The 25,786-nt window shown below is 42.5% G+C and overlaps 2 protein-coding genes across 9 annotated transcripts in view; one reads left to right on the top strand and one right to left on the bottom strand.

Annotated features, from left to right (window-relative positions):
* LOC114941998 (uncharacterized) overlaps nt 1-25,786 on the top strand; it is a 190,324-nt gene that overhangs the window by 72,311 nt on the left and 92,227 nt on the right. For 6 of the 8 annotated variants that reach the window (XM_029317235.2, XM_029317238.2, XM_029317233.2 and 3 more), the window contains one exon: nt 11,249-11,345. The exons of 1 other annotated variant lie outside the window; for it this stretch is intronic. The gene's annotated coding sequence lies outside the window, so the exon portion shown is untranslated. Of the gene's footprint in view, nt 1-916; nt 933-11,248; nt 11,346-25,786 lie in introns of those variants that run through there. One more of the 8 variants, XM_029317237.2, reaches the window with a different exon arrangement.
* Sp1 (transcription factor Sp8) overlaps nt 1-25,786 on the bottom strand; it is an 85,078-nt gene that overhangs the window by 5,252 nt on the left and 54,040 nt on the right. The window lies entirely within an intron of this gene.

Raw genomic sequence — 25,786 nt, 5'->3', positions numbered from 1 at the left:
CATTCTTTTTACGATCTCGATACGCTTACGCGAACACGTGAAACATTCCGCGGGAAAAGAAACGCGTCTAGATATCGAACGGTCGAATTGTGTTGCGAACGTGATTTCCATACCGCGCTAATTACCCTGTCCAGGTATACAAGTCGGGTAAAATGTAGCGAGTAGCACGAATGCCGTTGCACGTCAACCTGCTCTTTGAGTTCTTAACGCGAGTGCATATAGTATATATATATATAAAGAGAGATACATCAACGAAGGGCTACTCGAATATACGCTTTTCCCCTGCGGCGCGAGGAGAACGATGCCAGCGATAATACGAATGCGGGTTACTTCGAATGCTAATTATTTGTTTATCAGCCTCCGCATGCAACTGCGCCGGCACGCAGCCAGTGCCCCGATAAGAAGTGATGGTGCCCCTTGAAACTGTTGCGCGCTAAGGTTACACACACACACACACAGATATATGTGCCCGACTTTGGTCTTGTAGATAATTGCGGCGATTATAAAAACGTTCGCTTTGCCTCGCTCGTCTTTCTCCTTATCAGGTTAGCCTTCGACTTCGATATAGTCGTTTCCGACATACTAAGCTTCTCTTTCTTTCTCGCGTTATTGTTTCCTACATTTTTCTTATCTTTAAGTAAAAATTGACATGCGAATTAAATGTGTACAATAAATGTGCAAAATTAACGACGACATATACATTGGTATATATAAGAGCGTAAGACTTTGTAATTTGCAAAAATGCACGTCGATGGACTGAATGAAAATGCAAAAATTTTTTTCGCACGAAGATACAAAGTATACGTTATCTGAGCAATTTCGTTGCATTTAACGAGTTAAGTGTGATAGTGTTATCCACACGTACAACAATATATGTTCATATGGGTATCACGCAGTATTGTGAAAATTCTGCATACATTGCATAAAGCTCGGTGAGTAGTGAATTTATGCGAGAGATTCACGCGGATATTAACATCGCGAGAGATAAAGTTTCATCGCGTTGTATACGATACGTGTTACGATGTTCAAATATAATGCGTTTTTTATGTATATTAAATACAGGTCAGTTTTTTCCTCTCTCTCGCCTAATTGCGAAAATCTTTCCGTATACCGGCGGGCTGGCACCTCGTTTTCCTTCCGCCCTGTTTCTCGGGCTTCGCGAACAGGACGGACCCCTCGATCGACCGAGGTAACGATGGAACGAAATTGTACATTCGCACGCAACTCGACTGCCATTATATGCGGGAGAGAAGCTAGCCGCGAGGTCGTCGTCGGTCCTCCTTTCGACAAAATGGCGCTGCCTCTTTCTTGCCCCGCGTGTGCGTCGGTATCTCTCTTTTAATCTCGCGCGCGACACTGACCGGCGTCTCCCCGACAAATGGATTTTTAACTCGGCCCATCTAAAGCTACCCCGGGGTTTACCACGGGTGAAGCCAGCGTTACCGCGATTGTAGCGTATATCGCGCGTATACCATCAACGACCGCGATCATTAACGAAGAACGATGGTTGGCACGCTCGAATCCCGCAAATTTGTTGGGGTACAAACGAATGCGCGAAATTTTTTCACGACACGCGTAAAAGAGACTCCGCCTGTTGTTTAATCGTTTTCGCGATATTTATATATTAATTCGAGAAAACATTTATCAAATAAACGAAATGTGCGCATTATATAAGATGTCTTCGCGTTTTCGCTCGTAAATTACATACTATATTAATGAATCAAATCACGTGCGATAAAAATTTTTTTTGATATTCAGAAACACGAGGAGAGAGGGCGAACGTTTGTGCGAGAAGGGAAATAGAAGAAAAGAAAACAAAAGGTTTTTCTAAAGGACGGGATTAATAATCTTATTCATGAGTGACCGCAGGCCGGCGCCGAACAGCGTTTGTGTGACGGAACCTCCGTTAGTTCCCACCGGAGCCGAGCTACCTGTTATCCTCTCTTCTGCCTGCTAAATTATGTTTTTTAATTAAATCCATCGTAAAGGAGCGGCTCGCCTGTATATCGCCCTTTCTTCCTCAGCCCTCGCACAGTCCTCTTCCCTTCTTTTCTCGCGCGCCGCGTTACGAAAGAGCTGATCGTACGTCCGAGAGAGTGTCTATGTCGAGCAACCTCGTGGCTCCGGGCCAAAACAGGGAGCTATCCAAATTTATTCGGCTATCCTATTGCCCGAGAGGCATCTCCTATCTTCGTCTCCTTTTCCCCGACGGCGGCATCGAATTTTTTTTTCTCTTCTTTTCTCGCCGCGAACCTTCGACAATTTCTCAAAATCGCCCTTGGACCTAATGATTTCCGGGTAAAGCGTATAGGATGTAAATCGAATGTATATTTTTTACGACTCGATATCGTTTCTCTCTCTCTCTCTCTACTTTTGGTTACGAGATATTTCGATCATATACGAGAGAGACAAGTATATAAATGAGCGCTTCTCGAGTTTTGAATCGATGAGAGCTGTTCGGAGAGAGAAGAAGGGAGACCGACTAACAATTCATTAGCTCTCATAAATCCATCGCCCCCGCCGGCGTTGAATATTAAGCGGGCATTACGCGGGCTGGTTATAACTCGCAGCCAGTTAACGCGCCGGTATCATCCTCCTGACCTTCCGGATGCAACGGTTATTCCGGATGTATGCCCTTCCCTCGGAGGATCCGGCGGATGTTCGAGAAAACTCGGCGGCGCGAGATGCTCGGTAACGAGAGCGATCGGTTTCCGGCAAAAATCGGCGACTCGTTTTTCAAGCGTTTACGTCTTCATTAGGATAATGAGGGCGGCGTAAATAAATCCCGAAGGGCACGTCTCGAAATTGCGCGCGCGAGCGCACTTTCGGCATGTCCTCCTCCTCTCGTCGGAAGGGACGACGGAAGCGGCCGCATTTGCATAGAGTAATTTAGTGGTACATAAAATTCCGCAGCCAATTAGCGCCGGAGTGTCCGATCTATCGCCCGGCTAGTCGTTTAGCCGCGCTCGTTCGCCGTGGAACGCTTCTAATTTGGGAAGACGGTGGCCCTCCTTAAAGACCAGGGGACACGTTTCTGCTCCATTAAAAATTCGCAGATCTTGGCGCGGATTTTATTAAACGCGTATGAGTTTTTACTGTCAGACGGACATTATCCGCGCGGTACTTTTACGTCCCGAAATGTAAAGCTCACCCGCGTTAATATTCATATCTGAAACATTTTTATACCTTGAAAGTTGTGTCTAATTAAGAGATACTAAAGAAAATAAAAGAGAGAAACAATTTTTTATTTAAATATGAATACAGATTTATAGAGTGAAATAACAACAGAAATATTCAAAATTAATTTTACTTGATATATTCATATAAAAATAAATCGTTCCCTTCTTATTATTAAAGCAGAAATTCCGTTTGAAAAAAATTTGGGTATAACCGAAGTAACAACATATTTTTACTGAGTATTCAACTGAATTGAAATGATATGATTTCGAAATTTTCCATACGTCAAAATGTCTCTAAACTATTCTACATCGATCGCGGTTCATCGATCTCTGTTTGGTAACGAAATCAAAGGTTACTTATTTACGTAATTTTCGGTCGTAACACAGTTCGCCGGATCTTTGTACGGAAGCGGATCAAGTACGGAAAGCGTAAAACACTGTATGTCGGAAGCCCGTGCATTAGCATATAGACGGAGTTGCCTCGTGGCGATGTAGGCGGCGGGTAGGTAGGTAGCTACGAGGGGCTCTTATTTATTAACGATGTATTCTTCACCGCTACGCCGTATTTGCTCACTTTGTTCTCGTTAACCCTTTCCACCTTTCCTGCGCGGTGAGGTCCACCACTCGGCACTACTCGGCTAAATAAAACTAATTTGACCGCGATGGGGGCAGAGAGCGTTATGCGGTAGCGGTCAAAGGATGAGTAAGCTGGACAGGTTGATTAACTCTCTGATGCACTATTCAATTCCAATCTGATATGTGTGAAAGCTCCTATATAATAACGCGCGATAAAATAATGATCAAGTTTTTTTTAACCAAATTATTCGATTACCTGGAATAGAGGACGTTCAAAAAATTTCATTCCACTGTGTTTATAAGAAATGTATAAATTTACATATCGGGTTTTATTATCTTTTATGACTATACGCGTGGAAGACTTGTCTACTATAAAATTGGAATATTATCTCGCTACGAGTTTTGTTCCATCTTCGTGCGCACAATTTATGTTTTTCAAATTTTAATTCAGTTATTTATATGTCTGTTACAAATTGCGTTAGCCGTTCAGGTCTGATCAATCGTGTCGTAAAGAATATATTTTAATTTAGAAAAACTGACTTTTCCCTCCCGAAATTCTTGGCTCGGTCGAGTCTAGAAAGGACTCTCGAAGCGGTGAATAAATTTGTCCATCTACGCGCTTCCATTTTCATTCGCAGGCTATTTATAAGTCGACTGAGGACGACTCGGAGCGATGATAATTTCTGAATTGTGTGCCGAAGCTCTTTCTTGGTCTCCTTATTATGACGCGTGAAAGGCGCGCGGTCGTAAGCACGCCTTTATCAACCGTTTCAGGTAGACTCGGTCCGTCTCTCGATCGTTCGCCCTCCTAGACGCGTCTACCCGAAAAGCACCCCGTGTTATCGTATATTCCGTGTTTTATAGCCGCGGCTACATGGTGGTCCCGGTCGGCGGCTTTCTTTCAATTACGAAAGTTCCACGTAGAATCGCCGTGTAAATAGCACCGGCGCGGAGTTGCTCGGCAGAATCATAGGTCGATAAATTAGGCCTGTATTAGCATTTAAACGATGGAGCGGTCCATCGAGCGATCTCGATGACTCTCGATTACTGCGAGAGCCGCGAAACGGGCTCCCGCCATCGATCGAATGACTGTCTTTCGTCATCGACAAACAAAAAAGACGGAACAAAATATTCGCCATCATTTTCGAAATTACTTTCTCAGTATTAAACATTCGCTATAGATATAAATTCATACATATATATATATATATATGAATGGCTTATTTGCAAATGATTCTCTCACGCGCTAAGAGAAATTTCCAATTATTGTGGGCTGGCTATTAGGGAACTTTGCGGTATACCACGGTATATTTCATTACACGATAAAGTGCGAAAGATAACTTTAGCATTAACGCAGTAATGTAATAAACTTTTTCTAGACTCGAGAAATTAATGCATCGTAATAGCTTTCTAATGCAACGGCGAACGTTCGATGAAGGCGACGAGTACATCTTAATATTTGACAGCAGTCTGTCAGAGAGCAGGCTGAGGTAATTACGAGCACACCCATTCCCTCGTCGCGCTATTCACGCTTCGTGAATACTGAATTTCGAAGACAAACTGCCTCCACACGGCGCGACATACACGCACGGCCGTAAATAATTCATGGAAGAGAGCTGTCGAGATTATTTTTCTTCTTTCTTCCTTTTTCTCGCCGCATTCGTAAAACGCACGCATCTCTTCTCGTTCAATTCGGATCCGGTGCGGATTCTCCCTTGTCGCGACGCTTATCGCACGACACGCATGCGATTATATACTTTCTACCGGAGAAAGTGTCGATTCTTTTTTTCTTTTCTCTTTCCTCTTCCCGAAGAAGAGGAAGAACCGACCACACACGCCGCTCTCCGGACGTGTGTGCAACTCACCTGCTCGCAAGCGATATTATTCGGTCGGCGTGTATTTCCGAGATGACGAAGGTCGTTCGGGAGACGACGCCGTAATTTAGCCACGGGGACGTTTTACGAGACGCGAAAGAGCCCGGTCGAACGTACGACGAGGCTTCTTCGTAGGCGAAGTTCGTGGACGCGCGAGCTGATAAATTTACGCCAGGCGGCTCGTCTGTGAGGTCGCTGTAAACAGCCACTTTACGACGGAAAGTCGCATCGAGGCCTGGACGTTACGTCCGTTTCGCGTAGATTCGCTATCTTTCTCTCCGCGCTTGCACCTGCAAATATTTACGTTCACTTAAAAAGTCGTAAGGATTCTCCAGCGTTTCGGTAAATCTACGGCGTGTTCCTCCAGGTGATAACGAACGACATGGTTGCCGGCCTCGAAGAATCGATCCGCCGAGATGGAATCGGAGCAACAGGAAAGTTAAGATGTCCTCGCGCGATAGCATCAGGAGTATTCTCCACTCTTTACATCTTTCAATATGACTTGATTACGCGCACAACTCGTGCGCGCGTTTTCTCATCGTCCCTCGTAATCCAAGAGATTAAGAGGGAGAATCGGAAAAGAGTGTTCTCCATGATACGTCATGAGAAGAGATGTTATCTCGAGTATGCGATACCATCGATCGGGCGGCGAATGTCAGTAGTAGACGTTGCACCTGCGTCGTCGGCAATCATGCGAGTGAGACTGGCGTCTAATCGCGGCCACCGACGTGGCGTTTAGACCCCGCGATATATAGATGTGTATCGTTGGCGAATCGACGCGTGCGACCGGCCCGCATAGCGATCCTCCTCCTCGCGTTTTAATCGTCAGCTTATCGGGACCGTTTGACAGGATAAACAAAAGCGCGCCCGCGTCCAGGCCGATCTGGACGAGCCGACGAGGTAATTTAGCGACCTACTCTTTCTCTCTCTCTCTCTCTCTCTCTCTCTCTCTCTCTCTCTCTCGGTTTGGATCATCGCGTCGCTGCCATGTAATATAGCGGCCGACTTCGCCAAACGTGGGGCGACGTGTTACCAACGGCGTTACGGCAACAAACCACGGCACTAAATCACCTTTGGCAGACCACGTGAACCCGTTCATCTCGTGCAGCGGCGGCCGGACGCAGCTGCCGCTAAAGTAAAGCGGTTAAAGATCCAATCTCTCTCGGGAAGAGAGCCCACGATACTCCTTCGGCGCGCTATAATATTCCGAGCAAAAAGATGCACGCGCGCGCGGTTGCGAGATCGTTCTCGCAAATAGCTCGAGAACTTGTAAAGCATCGCGACGATTCGCAAGCAACGACCGGAGGTCGCATTCCATATTTTTTTTCCACCTGCATCTGTCGACAATTTAATCACGAATTTCTCGGATAATTAAAAATTCACCCATCTTTTTTTTGTCGTGATAAATACAGTAGAATGATAAAGTATCGTAAAACCTGATAAGAGAGTAATAATTGAATAAAACAAGAAAAAAAATTTGTAAAAAAAAAAGAAAATTGCTACCCTGTTTTATTCGTGATTTTTGTAAAGTTGTCAGATTTAAGTAGGCGACTATAGCTGTACTTAACACGTTGGGAACGTTACTTGCGGGACTATAAATCTACTTGGTGGCAAAAGAGGTGACTCTATTCTCGAAGTATAAGCGCTTGATACACACGCGGTAGTGAACGTCAGCAAGTTAATTCTGGTGTACGTATAAGACGTACACCAGAAATATATGCGTTTAAATATAATTATAATATATTTTTAGCACTTTTTATACATTCTCCCTTTCTCTCTCTCTATCTATCTATTATTGATTTATGGGATGTACAATCGTCTTATTGCGTTAGATGGTTATTAGCGGTAACACACAATGTGTTAGCCACGACGTAAAGTTCTAACTCGACCATGCTGGATGTAATAGAATCTAGTAGCAACTTGTATAATGTCGAGTCGGTAATGTCAAAAGGTTAACGTAAAGATCATCGGGATAGATCGAGACACGACTCCATGTTGCCTAGTTGCGTGTGTCTAGTTTGCCGAGCAAAAGAAAGTACAAACGCGCGCGATCAATAAGATGCATCGATCCGTTTAAAGTCGAGTACATATACATGCACATTTGAGAGCGCTGCATTCAAAATAAAAACAAAAATTATATATCTCCGTATATTTTATAAAAATTTAAATAATATCGAAAGAAATATGTCGCATGCGATTTTCATATATGTTGTAATTTGAGATAACGCACGAGAGCCTCGTAATCTTTTATAAAAGCAGAATTAAGTGGTCCTCTCCCTCTTTAGAGACGTTTTACGATCGGTACATGCACGTAATAGCCATAATCGTCGCATATATAATCCTGTATCTGAAAAGAACCTGCATTTTCTATCTCGTTAACGCGTGATACAGTGACATCCGTTTCTCAAGCAGACGCGATTTCAATTAGTATTATTTTGTTATTGCATTACTGAAAGAAAAATTTTAAAAGCCTCGAGATATATCGTCAAATATAGCTTATGTCACGATCTCTTGAGGGTTTATGATACACTGATTTACATTGTATAAAGAGAAAAAGAAATAATACTCTCCAAAAATTTGCATAAATATGAAAAATAAAAAAAGATATTGAAGATGGCAAAAGATAGGCCCATGCACGTGTGTTATATGTTTAAAGAAAGCTCGTGTGTATAATTGAACGTGAAAAATACCTTTAATGGCGTTGATACTCGTCGACGGGAGCGATAAAGTTTACCGACACGCACGTCACTGGTGTTATTAAACGAGCACCATTAAAAATATTTCTCACGTTGTCTATTAGGAAGAGATCGCAATTTTAGATATTTTTTTATTTTTTACATGACTGTTACTCTCGTTACGTATAGTGTCACAATTATTATTTCGCATTTAATAGAACCACCAACCGCGCATCGATGACGTTTCTCTTTAACAGATGATTCAGCTCGCATGAGTAAATCACATTGCAACCACTCATAGTTTTCGACATGCGATGTGTGGGCAGTCGAATCGAGCAACAACAACAATGACGAATAGCACATTGACCACTATTTTTAGCATATCTATATAAAGTATCGAATTTTTAAAATACTACTAAAACAAAATTATATTGTTGCCTCTCGATAGTATCGTTAGTATCTATAGCCACGCAGCCAATATTGCAAAAGTGACCATTATACGTGCACATCAGGTATATAAGAAGCAGTCGGCGAACCGACGACCGGTTGTCCGGATCTCGAACAAAATGGTTCGCGTGTCTTCCGCGCCAACCTGGCGAAATTTATTGCTTCATCGTGCTTTCGCACGATAGATTCGCGATACGCGCGCTCGTTCATCTTATCTCGCAGCGGATCGCGCGTTTGGAAATTATGCAAATTATTTTTCTCGACACACCGTATAAATATATATACTTCTCGACAACTCCATAAGCGAGGTTTCTCTAATTTATATATTTTAACTGCGACCGAGGTGTTGAACACGAGAATCGGGCATTTATTTTGTCATCACGATCGATAGTTTCAGCCCCTTAAAGAAAAAGAAAAAAAAATAAGCTCTAATTCAATTCGCACAAAGACGACATTACAAAGCTCATATCCGGGAGTAAACGAGACAGAAACGTGGATCATGCTTAATTCGATTCGCGAACCCGGGGACCAGGAGAGAAAGAGAGAGCTCATAGAATCGGTTTATCAGATCGTCGCTATTGAATCGCTCCATTAGAGGCGCATCTAATCGTGAGTCTCGACCCCTGAGCGGAAAGAAAGGGTGGGAGAAACCACCCTCGTTTTTCGAGGACCGACTTTGACGGGACGCCCTGCGACAGACTGTGACATATTAGGCTACCCGCGCCCTCGCATCGTCAAAGGGGCATCATCCCCGGGCTATGAGGACCTCGTAAAGAGGGTTGAGTCCCGGATTTATTGTTTCGCGATTTCGGCGGACGTGGGAGCGAAATCTGTTCGCGGTTGGTCTCTCTTCGGCGCGAGTCTACAAACATAAATATATTATCGTCGCGGAAAGATTACCAGAGCGATCGCCGGAGATGGCCGGCCAGAAGCGGTTAATGTTTGCGAGCACGCGAGTGGATGCTTACCGTCGCGCCTGTCAGCGATTTTATCGCCGCGACGGAAGTTCGAGTAATCGTTGACTGTCGGTGCGTGAGTTACGCTGTTACGACCACGTGATGTGTATACGGAGGCTACGTTTAAAAACGTACTAATAAACAACCAAGATTCATCGGGCATATTGAAATTTCGGAGTTATCTCGGAATTATCAGAGCCAGGATGAAAAAGAACATCACGCGCGGCGTATTAAAATAACAATATTTCACGATACGTCGTACGATATCGTAGTCAAAATCTCTACTTTAACGTCGTTCTCGAAAGCGAGATTAAATATTACAAGAGAAAAGACGCCGCCTCTTGGCGGATGATTATCCTAATAGATGATAAAGAGCTTCGTAAATAAGCATAAATAAACGCGAGGAGTCACGCATCTTAGTCCTTCCCCTTATACAAAAAAAAAAATCGTAAATGAGCACAGAAACGTTCCCTCGATTCTCGAGGACGCGCCATAAATCGTAGCGTCCTTTCGCGGGAGCCGGAGACTTGGTTTTCCTAATTCATTGGCGGATGTCGCACTGGAATAGAACACGCCGAGAGAGTGCTTCGTCCGATCTGTAAATCTAACGGGGGGTCGTTACGCAATGCGCGGAGAGGATAATTCGTCACCTCGGGGTACATCGAGCGCGATAGAGATACCGAAATGCAAATTGTCCCCGGTACACGTATAACGAGCAGAGTGAAACTTGATGGAAAATCGAAGCCGTCATGTCTCCCTTCCTAGTTTTGACCGGTCGCGCTAGTTTCTCTCGCCTTTGCTCATTTTACGCACAAGATACGATCTCTTCGAGTCTATCGATTCCACGAAAATAGAGGCGAGGCATGCTGGTGTAATGTTGTAACGCCTCGAGATCTATTTTTCATGTTGCTTTTTACAGCCGCGCACTTTCCTTTCTAGAACCGCGTAAATTGCGTTTTAATCAATTATGTTGGAATCATATGATCCAGCAGATCCTGAGAGAAAATATTAAAACCGACGTGCGCGAGCTATATATATGTATATAGGCTTATGATGAATGAGCAGAAATTTATATCAACTGTGTTAAAACGCAGTACAATTAATTATGGAGAAATAGAGGCGTCTGTTTAGACATGCGTATTTATAATTTTTTTTTCTTCCATTATAAGAATCGAGTATTAAAATCTATATTACATTTTAATATAACGCGCGTTTGTGTGCGATACGAGCGCGAGATGAGAACAAGACAGCTATATTGTGGGTTAAATGCGCGGTGAAAACACGAGTCATAATCTTTAAACTCCCGTCGGATGTTCCATTTGACTTGTCGTTCGTAAAGCGTTACGAGTTATCGATACACAACATCCAGTCATTAATCATGCACGCTTCGTTACTCGAAACAAGCTTCTCTTATTTTCGTAATTTATTATATGCGGGGTCGCGTTACGGGTAGAAAAGACGAGAACGTCAGAGAAAGAAACAAGCCATCACGGATTTATTTCTGACTTGACGAGTATATTCGTCTCTATCTTCTGTTTCAGATATACGTTTCTATCTCGGAACAATTCAGCGCCGGTGTGAAGTGAAATAATTTCTCGAACGCGAGGAGGTTCCTGCGAAGAGCTGCTCGTCGGTCTGGTAAGTTATCATTACATGTAACGATTACGCCGGCGATTTCTAAAAGCAGCGCGATACTATTCTCTCGAGTTAGCGACTTGTCGCGCACTAAACTCGGAGGTGCGATTATTTATTACACGCGCGTCGTCGTGCGAGAGAAAAACGCGATTTAATATCGAATTCGCCGCGTTCCACCGTAATAATACCGCCGGCCAATTATTATTATCCTGGCCATTACTCAAAAGTCGTTGGTTCCTCTTTCGCACGCGAGTCGCACGCAACGAAACGCGTGTTTTTACGTGTATCTGTACCCGAGGCGGTCCACAGAGAATGCGACGAGTATTATACATCTGCATGCTAAAAGTGGAAAATCGCGGCCGGCGATTCTTCTTCACGTGCTGCGGAATATGCCGGAAGTCATCGTCAGAAATCCCGGAAGGGGTCGTCGGCCGGGCTCTACGCGCGAAAAGATCTTTAAATTGCCCCGAAAGAGAACGACGCTAAATACGGCTCGTCGACCGGCGAACAGAAATGCGTCCGAATATTCGTCACGCGAGCGTTTTTCATTTCTTCCTTCCTCGTCGGGTTTGTCAGGCCGCTCCGCGCCAAGTGTGGAAATCGAGGGTTCGCCAGATTAACGTTTCGGACGAGAACCCAGATTGCGGGCCCGATTTTTACCCTGTGCTCGTGTACAGTGACGGCTAAAAGTTTGTCTCGACGATGGAACATTATACCGAATATTCGTCTTGGTCTCGTTGAAATATGTATAATAGATTTTTTTTTAAATAATACATTGAAAATGCTCCGATACATCAAAATCGGGTTTGACAAGAATTAAGAACCAGGCGCACATATTGAGCGCAGCAAAATTATTTTTAAATTTTTTAATTATTTTGAATGCTTCTCTGATCCAAAGAAAAGACCAGATTTTGATTTTTTTTTTTTTTTTTTTTTTTTTTTACAAAGATTCGGATTATGTATTAATAACATATGATCTTACAATTAAATGCGATTTCCGTGAGAGTAAATATTTAAAACATTACAAAAGAATCGAAGGAATTTTTAAAAAGATCTTGAAAATACTTGATTGAAATGTTCAAACTTGTATTAATTTGTTCAAATTAAAAAACTTATTTCTGCGAAGAAAATTTGTAATGGAAACATCAATACAATATTTATATATTTGTAAAATAAAAATCTAGATTTTCTCGATTTTGTTAAATCGAAAGCGAGGGTGGCGAGCGGGCGCAAAACGCGCAGTCGAAGGACCGATAAATCATCGCCGGACGCGTCGGTCCCGTCAGTGTTTTGGTTTCGACGCCGCGGGGAAAAAAGCGCCCCGTGGGGACGCTCTTTATCCCGTGGACCGAGAGCCGAGAGGGCGGCATCGCCGGATAAAGGATACAGGCGTTCGCGTCCCGCCGAGCATCGTTGGTGCCCCGTCATTCATCGCGCTCTTTTCAACGAGCGTCCACGATCCGTTCCGTGGTAACGATTACTACTCGCATGTATCAACTGCTAATGCGTCAAGCGCCACGCGAAGAGCTCATGCTCGCCGCACGATATTTACAGGTGTGTTTACAATAGTTTAAATACCATTGTCGACGCGATAGGTGACAGCTATCATAAGCGTATAACAATTGTTCCATTTCGGGATACAAGATCTATGTCATACCTTGCATTATGCTTATCTTACTTGCCAATAATTATTCAGTTGGCGAAAATTTAATCTTCCGCGAAGATGATAATAGGTACAAAAGTGCATAAAATTATGAATCAAGAGAGATAATAGTCTTGAGAGAAATATCAAACATTTTTATTTGATGTACCACATATTTAATTAGGAATTCATAAAGCGAAGAATATCGAGATCGTTAACAGTCGTTCTGCGGATACAATACAAGTGTGTTAGTATAATCATGTGTCAACAAGAATATTATTCATTTCTCGCGCTATTCGATCGTACGATTGTACTTACAATCGATCGATAGGAATAATGGGCGGTCTCGTGATATCGATATCGATATAACCGAGAGGAAAGAACGCGTTCTGTCGACGGCTAAAATTCGCAAGTCGCGTCGCGCGTTATCGCCTCGAGCAAAGATATACTCTATTGTTTCAGCGATAAAAAAAAAGTTGGTGCACCTAAATAGAATCGCAGCAAAAGAGAAAGAGGGGGAGTCGTTAATAATCGTCCTCCACTTTACTCGAGTGGTGCACGTTAAAGCCTCGAGGTGTCGACCGCAGATCGAGTATTGTTCGTCCTTTCCCATCATGGGTCCCGCGGTGAATGACGCTGCTCGGCGATGATACGTCACGATAATGGCCGGTAATTCGACGTACCATCGTCGGGGCTCGTGCGCGCCTCTAGGAGGAATATATTGTTTCGCAGCGCGATGGGAGTAGAGAGAAGTCTTGGCTTTTCAATTATCGGACCTTGGAGCGATACGATGATGGCCGGCGGAAGGCACGTATAAACCCCCGGTGCAAGCCGCTGCACGCGGCCGATAAACCCACACGCACGGGCGTATCTACGCCAAATTGCAGGTTCGATCGAGCCGAGCTCGTATGTATACGATGTGCAACCAACGGTATACGTAAGGGTACACAAACGCGCGTGGGGGGATCGATCTCGCGAGAGTGATCGGTATATCTCGTATATGTATTGTATTTATATTCGGCAAAATTTCGTTAAAGCGATCTCTCTCTCTCTCTCTCTCTCTTTCTCCATGATTATCGTTTATCTCGCAAAACTGCTTTATGTATATTGAATAATCTCCTCTTTTTCCCCTTGCGAAACACACCTGTAATTTTTATTGAATTATTTTTTTTAAAATCTTTATCAGCGGCATAAAGTATCCACTTTACAAGACTATTACATATTGGCTTCATAAAAATTTCAAGTAGAAAGAGAAAGGTCGGTTGTGGACTTTCCACAAGTGTGTTCCCTTTGCCAGTATCTGCTTCTGACTTCCTATATATAATAAAATATCGTATATACGGGTGGATTTCTCTTGTATCGCATGATTTATCGATATAATTTAATACTAGCGTGACTCTAATATTTTCTTATAGAAAAACGCACTATCTCACAACTGTTTCAATCTAACACTGATGATATAGTTAAACGAATCGTAATACTCAATCTGCGTCATGTAACAGCTCAGTTTTCTCATCGTGACACCTTGGCCAAAATATTTTACGCGAATTTTCACTTTTTCCGAAATAAAATTGAAAAAAAGATCTCGCGATGCGAGAAACGCGGACGTGTACGAGGTTTCGATCAATAACGTAACTATCGATCGTAGATTAACTTCCGCGGCGTTTTTTAAATCGATTCACTTTGCAGATACGGCGCTGTTAATCGAAGCCGGGAAAGCAAAGATGAAGGGTAATGGCGAGTATCGTGTTGCGCGACCGGTTTCGCGAAAGGCTCACACGAGCCTTCTAATACGTTGAAACGCATAAATCATCCGTACATAGACGGACTTTGAAAAAGCGATAAATATATCGCCCCGTGTAATATGTTCTAGCCTGCAATTTCGCACACAATTTATGTCTCTCTGAAATATATAAGCGAGAGATGCCCCAATCGAGAGTCGAGAGACCTCATCTATCGCATATTTCTCTCGGTGTGTGTTGTGCTTAAGATCGATTATACTTTCGGACCACGTTTTTTCACCCTCGGCTCATTTTATATAAACTCCGCACGACGTTTCGACATATTCGGAATAATCGACATTGCGAATTATGTAACTGGTATACATAACGATATTACCCTTCTTTATCTCTCTTTCTAAAACTCCAGCTGTTGCCGATCGAACGTGCTAATTTTCTCGTGCAATATCCAATATGCGAAAAAAATTATCACCACCCTATATTCGTCGTTTATTTACTCGACGCGGCTGTTTTCTCAAATACTCGTCGAATCTATGATCAAATTCGATATTACAGTTATTCGACTTATGCGTGCATATACACATAAGTTTTTAATGCAAACCCATTGCGCTTATACGCCCATACGCAAATTACAGCCGGCTGTTTTTTTGTTTCTTTTTTTTCGCATCGCTCCTTTTTTTCCGGGAGTAAAAGGGCGATCGCGCGACGCGTCCACGTCTCGACGCTTAAACGATACCGAAATCAATCGATCATACGTAATAACGGTTTCCTAAAGACGACTTTTCACAGACCGCCACCCGGCGGCCATGTTGTCTCCCCGCACATCTGCCAGTCCTCGGACCCCGGCGAGCTGAACGAGCTGTACGAGCTGAGCGAGCTTTCGAAAGGGTGTTTACACGTCGCGAGTTACGATGTGCTCGACGAAAATAATTCATTAGGGTACGGTTCCGTCACGTTGGGCGTGACAGAGGGGAGACTACGAGAGAGGCGACGAGAGAGCGACTACCCGGTATCCATCGAATGATTTTCCGCAGATAAAACTTTACTCAATATCAGACTAAAAGAGCCGTTAAAATTTCCGCATAGAAATGCACGCGTAAGATTTTTTTTATTAAACAAAAATAAATTTTAATTTTAAATTAGCTCGAGATTCTATTGAATTCGCTCTCTGATAGAAAAAGCAACCTATTCTATGAAATGCAAAGCGAAATCCGGACGCTCGTGGTCTCCCTTAAGATACTTATAAAAGGACTCGGTGGTCGACCAGAAGAGCCGGCGATGCATCGCGTGTTTCGCAAGAGCAGACGTTGCGGTCGTTTAAGGAAATAGTGCCTCGTCTCTTCTCCTTCTCTCGCTCTTAAATAGTACAAATTAGGACGACATCCTTGTGTGGCATCCGGTGCTTCAGGTAAATCCTCTTAGGTCACGTAAAAAGCCCTCCGTTTCGCTCCCGACCGGCGAACGATGGCAACGGGGGATGCATTTTTCTGCAACACGGCCGTTCGCAGTCCATTGTAGCTCTTGAAAATGTCAACGGAACGTCGCTTAAAGGGACAAACGAATCAGATTATCGGATTACCGGTGTGGCAGCCCGAGAGGGAACGCCGAGGGTACTCGAGAGGGCACTCGAGATCGACGCGCGGACGATGTCGTGCAAAATATTGACAGGTGTCAACTACATTTCGCTATTGGTGGACACACGAGCACGGAATCGCATAAAGAGCTCGAGGATATATACATACGCGAGGACATTCCCCTTCGCACATTCGTGTCAATCGTGTCCTTTTAGCGACGACAAATACGTATAATAGGTGGACAAAATCCACACGATCAATTCAAAATGTATATCATTTAAGTAAGCATCTTTTAATACATATAATCGCTTTCCTTACGTGCGTATTGAACTTTTTAAATATTTTACGCGAGATTGGACCGAGAGTGAAGCGGAAGTGGCGTAGCCCGTTGAAAATAGAGGTATTATGTCAACGAAGAAAGCGACGGGGCGCGGCGGAGTCGTTCGTGAATTAATAACAACGGTTCCAGGCATATCCCGGACTTTGTCTCGATCGAAGCATTAATTGTTAATGTTACGACGGAATCGATCGCTAGAAAAAACCGACCATCGTTGTATCGCGACGAGTAGCTCATAGCGTGACACGTTTGCCAGTTTCCCGCGGATTCGCGTCTTTTCAGCGTAGCGTGCCGACGTATAACTTTACGAAGAAAACTCTCTCCTCAAGTTTGTAGGTAGTTTTATGTATAGCTTCAACGCGTGACGAGAGCGATGGTTCAACGTGTGCCGTTTTGCGTGTGCCACGTTTATTAATGCATGACATTGGAGCAGTAAGAAGATAACGTATCTTTATACTTTCTTATAAATATATACTTTACGTATTTTTTTCTATATCTTCCTTTTTTTTACGTATATCGTAGTTAAATAAATTTCATCACACTGCCGATTTTGTGTATTGCAAAATTTAATAGAAATTTTATTATCTCTCAAAATAACATATAATGTTCGAAATACAAACAACAAAAGTGCTTTGAAAAAAAGTTTACGATCGAACTCGTCGTACGTCGAAACGATATAGGGAGAATTGCTGACATCCTCATTCAGTCGTCATGTGTACGTGCGTGTATAAACGAGGCAAATTAAACTCTATTCCTCTCGTTCGCGTCAAGTCGAGCGTATCAATCGCAATCGAAGATCGCGTCCATTCACGAACGCGTCGTCAAGGAGTTCGACGGTCCTTTAAGGGCAAACCCCCATTGATGATACAAGAGACTCGGGGTGAGACTCGGGCGAGAGAAAGAAACAAAGAGACGAGACCCTTACGTGAACGCGAGTATCTTCTTATTGGCGGGATCGGGTGACGAAAGGAAGTAGGCATCGCGTTTCCATCCCACGCATCCTGTCAAGTGGATTCCACCGGCGTACAAAGGAGATCGGACAAATAATTGGCTCCTCGGATGCACAGGTAGGAGCAGTCCTTTTGAGCCCTTGAGAACCTTGCGCAAGGACCATTGTACGAGGGACACTCGATACATTCGGATCGAGTGGCTCGACACCGGGGCGAAAGAACGCGCGATCCAAGTTTGGAAAAACGGGACGATTTATTTCGATGAAACACCCGGTCGCATCACAAAAGTATGTATTTTTTCGCGAGTTCGAATAAATACTTGAATAAGTGAAGGGGAGAATTTTTTAAAAATTTCTCCCGGAATAGATTGTCTTCCGCAATTCTTCAGCTTCGTTTTACTCTGGCAAATTGTCGGATCTAATAGAAGCACCGCTGCTCTCCTGGATCCCCCGATGTCGCCTATGAATAATCACGCGCGATGCAAAAACGACTGGTGACGACGTCCAGCCAGCCATGAGAACGACGCGAAAACAGGTTCGCCCATCGTTGCGCGAGCGATCGAGGAATTAAGTTGGAGAGAGTATACCGAGAAACAAATAGCGAATCAACATGGAGGATCGGGAATAACGAGATGCCGCAAAAAAGGGCCGGACCGGAAGCCGGGGTCGGTCGGGATCCAAAGGACGATCCTCTCGAGCGCCCGCGCAATGTCCACATACGCGACTTTTCGCCGACATTAATATTCGAGACGCGGGCGCACACAGGAAACTTTCTGCCTGACTTAATTAATACTCGCGCGCGCTCGCCCCTTCCTTTTTGACGGCAGGGATTTAATTACTTTTTTACGTCGACTCGTAAATCATCTCGCGGGGCCCGCAAGGCGACCGCCGTCGTCCTTCCTGCCGAGTCATAAAATAAAGAGCTTCTCGAGCGAACATGTGTTACCCGGCTACGCTCGCAAAAGCCGAAGAGATACATCGAGAGCTTATCATTGTCAGATTATCTCGGATATTCCTCTGATCCGTAGTGCGATCTATAATATATGGCGAATCCCCGATACGGTTATAAAGGCCGTGCTTGACATGAGAACCTCATCTAAACTTTGCTGCAAACTTTTTTTTCGCCTTTATTCGCAGAATCTAAGATTCACGCTGACTGATCAGCGATCGGACTTGATTATTTCTTTTTATTTATGTAAAGCATAGATTTTTTAAATGTGCGAATATCTTTGAATCTTTATCTCTAATCGATTACAAGATACATCTCAAAAGTTTTTCAATCCCGAAGAGTATATACGCTGAAGAGTAGAAAATCTCTCCTCCTTCACTTCAGATCACTTGTTGACACTTTCAACATTAATTACTCTTGCCTCATAAGGAATATTCGTTAAAGGTTATTTCGCTTATATAAATAGGACACGTTTTAAAAACTTGTCATTTACGAAATGCTTGGTATTTTCAACAGGTTTCTGTTTTTTACTTTCTTATTTTATCTCAAACGTAACTTTAATATTTATTAGATGAGGTAGAAGGATTTTTTAATAATAATAATTGAATAAAATACATCTTTCCGATTAAAATAATAAATAATATAGTTAATTAAGACAGTATATATTATAGTGTCAAGAGTCAAGAGTAATTGCATTCTACGTCAAGTAATTATTTAATAAAATTTCAAATAACGACGTGTAATTGAAAATTAGTGCGTATTATTTTATGAAATAATTATTAATATTATGATTATGATTAGTCTTTCTATTCTGTTATTAAACGCATGTAGAGACAAATAGTTCTCGGTTTAGAGATAGTATTTGCTACGATGCATTAGATTATAAATAATTATCGCATCATATAAATAATTAAATATCGTGTACTATAGATACTAATCTTTTTATCTTTCATTTCTAATCATAGTGCATGTAGGAATAAAAAAACATTAGCGTATAATTATGTATTAAATAAATTATTTCTCTTATTCGCGTTCCGACACGGATGATCGAATTGTTGATAAATAATAATGGCAAAGCAATTTATTTACTAATATCCACGGCTGTGTACGACATTCATTTTAAATTACCACGCAATATATATATATTTATTCACAATTCATTTTCCGTTTATCTCAAACGCAACTTGAATATTTTCCTCCATGGCGTATAAAATATATTTGAAGACGAAATCGACTAGCAAATCGGTGTCAACCGACGCTTTAAATGCCTCGACGTTCAAAAGGATTCTCGAGACACATCTTTGTAAAAATCTCGGTGATGTTATCGAAGGTGTGAAGAGTCCGACGGTAGCGGTCAGTCCTCGACATAGTCGATACGTCCTCCTATACCTGTCAGGCTTAAGATCTCTATCCAGGGATGCCTAGATGAAATTCGACCTCCCTTTGAAAAGATAATTGTCGTTCTAACTCGACTGGGGAATTAATCCGCCGCGACGGGGGTTCCTCCTTTTCATAGCAACGTGCGTCAAAAAGCCTTTTTCTCGCGCGGCGACGGTATACAAATTCGCAAAGTGTCACACTTGTAAAATTTACATGCCGATAATAGAGGAGCGGACTTTTCTTTTTCTATACGCGCTCCGACGAGGGTAGAAAGAGGACGGCAGATCCACGGAAGATGATCACAGACGACGTTGAGAATAAAAACAAGATAAGCGAAGACTCACCACGTGACCGTGCACCGGCGACTTCGCGATCGACTGTAGCTGGGGATAGAGTTGATGACCAGCCGCTGCCGGTGTCATGTCGGTCAGCATCTCGACGCCCGACTTCGAGGGTGATCCCGCGGGATCTGGCACACCGCGGGTTCAAAATCACACGGAACCAAAGTCTCTCGTCTCTTTTCCCTCGTTCGAGCTTCTTCTCCGTTCGCGCACTGTGCACTCGAGATTGATCACGGTACCGATATATACTATGATATACTCTCGCGCGGAGCTTCTCCGTCGCTCGGGGTAAAAAAGTCGTCCCGTGGAAGAGGTGTCCGGGGTTAACCGTGTGTGTGGTTCCCGTTCTTCGCCCCGTGACAGACTGCCGACCGGTCGAACGACTCGGTCTCGATCAGACGGGGATATGCATGTGGTAGGGAAGAGCACCGCGTCCCAGGACGAGCCCCCGGGCAAAAAAGGGGCTTGGTCTGCTGGGGCGGGTTTCCTGTAGGAATCCGTTGCCGCCCATCACCGCCTACGAACCGGTACCCCAGTTTCCTCGACTTTATTTATACCTCTCCCTCCCCTCGTTCCAGCGATCTCCTCGCGAGATTCCCTCTCCGATGCCCGTGTACACGGTCTCGGTTCCATCGGACCGCTTCCTCGACCAGCTCTCTGTCGCGTTGGCGATCCCCTCCGCGAGGGTTCCCTACTCCGATATAATTCAGCTTCGAAATGCGCGCGCAACTCGTCGTCCGTCGTCGTCGTGTTGGAAGGGGCACCAGATGACTTTGGTAGTGTCCTCTCGTATAGAAGGGATTCTCCACGTTCGGCCTCCTCTCTCCCACCTTCTCGTTTACCCTCGCGCGTTTCCTTCCCCTTTCGTCGCTTTACGTGACCCGGAGTCGTATCGGTGCGCGAGAGCTTCTCGCAGTTTGACATAACGGTATACATACCACGCGCCGTCGTTATTTAAATACCGATACGACGATCGTGAGACTCGTATAGGATGTATCGTGTAGGACGTAGCGTGAAAATTCTTTATCGGAAATTCTTCGCACGAGACACACACGCGATCGAGATCGAATGTGCGTGCGCGTGTGTTCCGGGCGAAAGAGAGCCAGAGGGATGAACGAAGACGATCTTGGGTATATTAACCCCTTTTGTCGCGAGGGGAGACGCGTTTCAGATTCGCTACGCAATATATATAGCGTTTGACGACCATTCCGCTTCTAATCACTTTTTAAATGTTCCAGACTGCTCGTTCGGGATTATCCTTAATGCGTCGCGCGTTCAGGAAATTACATGCAAATTGTTTCGTATACGACTACCTTTCCCGCGATCGTGCTCTTAATGGGCTTTTATTTCTGTCGCTGATGTAAATAAAGTAAGATACGCGAGGATTGAATTTTATAGCGAAAGCTTGAGAGAACATTTTTTTCTCTATTAACTGTCATTTACGATAGTATATCTTTCGATTATAATTTTTATATAATTTTGCATCTTACGTTCGTATATCGTCTTCTTTAAATTATGTATGATTCTATATATTTTCACAAACGTAATCTCTGTCGCAGATATACGTATACGTATATTTGCGAAGAAAAATGTGTGTTATTTGAGAGTATGGTTTGTTGTTATTGCAATGAGATATTGAAATATATTTTAGTATATGGTATGATGCACGAAATTTATATACATGAAAATTTCACAAAATTATTTATAGAGAACTGTATTATTTTATAAATATATTATATACAGTACTCTTCTGATGATACACAAGTTATAAGTACACAGGGGAATAGAGTTCTTTGCACTCTCTTCTTTTTCTTTTTTGTTAACATTTTGTTAACACAAAAATGGATATTTTTATAAAATTTCTAAAAAAATTTGATTAACTTTGTAAGTAATTATATATTTGCATTTTACAATAATGATTTAACATATTAAACGAGCAAATCTAAATATATTGCACAAAAAAAATACAATATAAATTTCAAGATTCATTTGCTTCAAATTTAGATTTATAACCAGTAGATTTTGATTAGTTTCATTTGTAAGCTAATAATTTGTGTCTTTTTAAGACTCATATTGATATGCAGTTCTTAACATTATTAGCAATGATATAAAGTTACTACACATATATATAATCATCCTTATTTAATTTTAATGTGCTCACATTTTGCTTCATTTTCTTGTTTGCGTTTTTATATAGATCGAATCTATCGTATATGGATATTAATTATATGCAAGAATATATAATTGTGTATCGTCATTAGACTATCGTATCTTTTCTACGACACGTAACAAATGATACGAGTTTTATAATTTATTTTGATCTCATTGCATCATACTTGATGTATTTGTATCCCGGCAACGTTTGACGCATACTACTCGTTTTGTGTGCATTCACGCGTTAACTTGTTACAACATAATTTTACAAGCACATTTCAAACTCGCGTTATAACTATAATAAATAATAATATATTTTCTTGGTATGCATTATGGACAATTATGCGTAGTCGATATTTATACATCTAACTGCGCACTGTGATGTATAACAGTCGATGACATTATCATTAATAATAATATTATAAATTATAAATGAATGATTTTAATTTGACGATCGTATCATAGATTATACTTTGAAAACATATATCAGTGTCTTAGCGAACACAAATGAAATAAACACATTTACGAATGCACAGCAAGGTATCTAATATATAGTTAACTTAAATATTTGCATACATTTTTTATGCCATACGCAAATTGAAATTATCATTATGACATTTATCACGTTGATCTTAGCTTTAGTTTCATCGAACGAGTAATATTACTCGCAAAAAATGAGATAATAGCGACTTTAAGTTGCTCGTACTTATTTTGCGAAACGAGCGGCATGGCTTATAAACGCAGAGAGACGTTCTTGAGTGCAGCTGTACGAGCACCTATTAAAATTGTAACGTAAGGAATTACCTAAGGAGGACCGCGAAAACGCGAAAGAACCTAATGCGATTTTAATCGCGCGGTTTGAATTTCAAATGTTAAATTCATATATATATATATCGACTTCGTCTTGTAAAGCGGAACATGGTCGAAGAAATATATTCTCAATGGCGTATTCGTGCGAATAAGGTCTTTAAAAAAAAGATCTTTCTTAAAAAGAGAGAGAGAGAGAGAGCAGTACTTCTTTATATTATAAATTTTATTTAAAAAATTTAAAAACAGCGATTCATCTTGATTTTGTATACGCGAATTGCCGATACAAAGATATTTATATTTATACTTAACGACAAAAAATTACATATAATATTTGATATAATCTATGTATAATTATTTCTAGAAATATGTGTGCATCTTAGTTCTGTAATTAACTGTGTTTGATTATATTTTTTACATAGAGATAAGTTTTGTCATCAATAATACAAGAGAATTAAAGCGACAATTGTCATTAGGCTACCGCGTGCTTTCTCTTCGTCACGTAGCAAATAATACGAGCCGCTTTATAGCGGTGCGTCGTGATTGTGATTAAACCGTGCCCATAAAACCGCATCGTAAGAAGTTAGCAACCGGCTGCTAAGAATTTTATAATTGGTATAATTTGTAGCCGGACTTGTCTTAAAAATGTAACGCGGAAGATCAAACGTACCAACGGTAATTTAATTTTGCCGCTAACAAACCTCATCCCCACCGAGAGTTCGTTTATATAAGTCGTGAAATTTAAATGTATATAAATACTTAAAAAATACGCATACATCATAAAAGAGAGCCCTTGCAGTTTTTCGCTATATAGAAGCTCGTTTTACCTTTCTACGCCAATGCGCGGTGGAGACGCGAGCGACGGGTCGAGGTCGCATTAGGACCTAATTTTCCATAATGGAAGAAGTCCGTGGCGTGGTACGGCGCCACTACGGCGAGGAGACCGGCTAATCGTGGTCCATTCATAACCATTCTCGGCCAGCCGAGCGCGCAACGATCGCTCCAGTCCCAATCGAGATTCTCGCGCGGGCAATTTAGACACGATATCTCAAATAGAGCCTGGTGACATGTCACGAAGTTTGCCGGAAAAGAGTGGAAGTATAGAAAAAGGTCATTCAGTAGCGGACGCTTGACATTTCTTTGAAGCATGAATAAAGAAAATAGAGAGTAAAATAAAACAAATATTAGATTATTTTTGTATTTCAAAAATCTTACAAGTATTTTTCATTCAAAATGTTTACTGTTTTTTTCATTATAACAATAAGTATAATAAATATATGCTTTACTTGATTTATAAATTTTTGTAATCAAATTCAAGTGTCACTCTTAAAATTATTATAAAGCTACAGAAATAAAAATGTCCTTCCATATATATTACTATCACAAAGTTTTATCTAATGACTATTATAAGTATCCGCTGTTTAATGACAGCAACGAGATCTGGCCAAAATAAAATTCTTTTTACACATGATAAAGTACGCGCACTAATCATATAGTATATCATTTAGTTTGAATATATTTTATTTAACATATTTGATCCTTTCTCTTGAAATCGCTCATCGAATAAGATAGATGACAAACAAATGTAATAACATTAATGCGCGCACTTCTGTCATGTTCTGAACAAATTACATCGATATACCGTCCATTACAAAGCAACCATCTGGTCATTGACGTGATTTCGTATCATCCCATGGTACCCCGAAGATAGACGCGTCCGAGTAATCGATAGACCGATGAGAGAGGTGAGAAAGGAATAGGTTCGCGGAACGAGAAGGGACCCACACCGTTATCGGGGCCGCCACCGGCCACGAAATCCTGGCGATTATGCGTACATCGCGTGCCACCGGCGCACAAAAGGTGCGACCCGCCCACGCCCTTGCGTATCGCGGAGTAGGACGAGAAAGGAGGAAGAGACCAGGAGGAGGGGGGGGGGGAGGAAAGAGGGTGCGAGAAAAGGGATGTTTTACAATGAACCGAACCAAAGACGGGCGTTAACGCTCGCGGCAAGGACAAATGGCGTGTTGGTCGTGTGCTAGTAGCTATCGAGTTTCCCCGAGTTTTCGGATATCCTCGCACAAGAGAAGCCGTTTCTTTGGATATTTATTGCGGCCGCCAAAAAAGAGCCGCGCGAAGATGAATCGTTTCGTCCTGGATATTAACGGCGCGGTGATGCCGGGTCTTCGCCTTAATCCGACATTAATGTATGTATATTCCGCGTTGTCGAGAAATTGATTAGCGTCGATCGACTACCGATCGTGACGCGTCCTCGATGATGATCGAACGCCGATGAATCGACGCCGGCCTACCCGGGATCTTTCGATGATGGATCGTTGATTGGCAGAGACGGGCCATGGGGTTGAAAGGGAAATGGGGCCTAGGGGCCTCACGGGGGCGGATAATGACAGGGCGGCCTCGCGTAGCGAAGATGGTCCGCGCTTGGGACCCAGCGCTCTCGGCTCTTTCTCTCTCACACGGCCATGTGGCCATCGGGAGATGCTGATGGACTAATAATTACCAAGGAACCAGCTCCGTCGTGCGTGGCGGCTGGAGCGTCGAAAATGAAGATTCA

This window comes from Nylanderia fulva, unplaced genomic scaffold (assembly GCF_048542155.1).
Source record: "Nylanderia fulva isolate GAGA-0341 unplaced genomic scaffold, ASM4854215v1 Scaffold5, whole genome shotgun sequence".
NCBI classification, from domain to species: Eukaryota; Metazoa; Arthropoda; class Insecta; order Hymenoptera; family Formicidae; genus Nylanderia; species Nylanderia fulva.
This window is presented reverse-complemented; position numbering and strand designations above follow the sequence as displayed.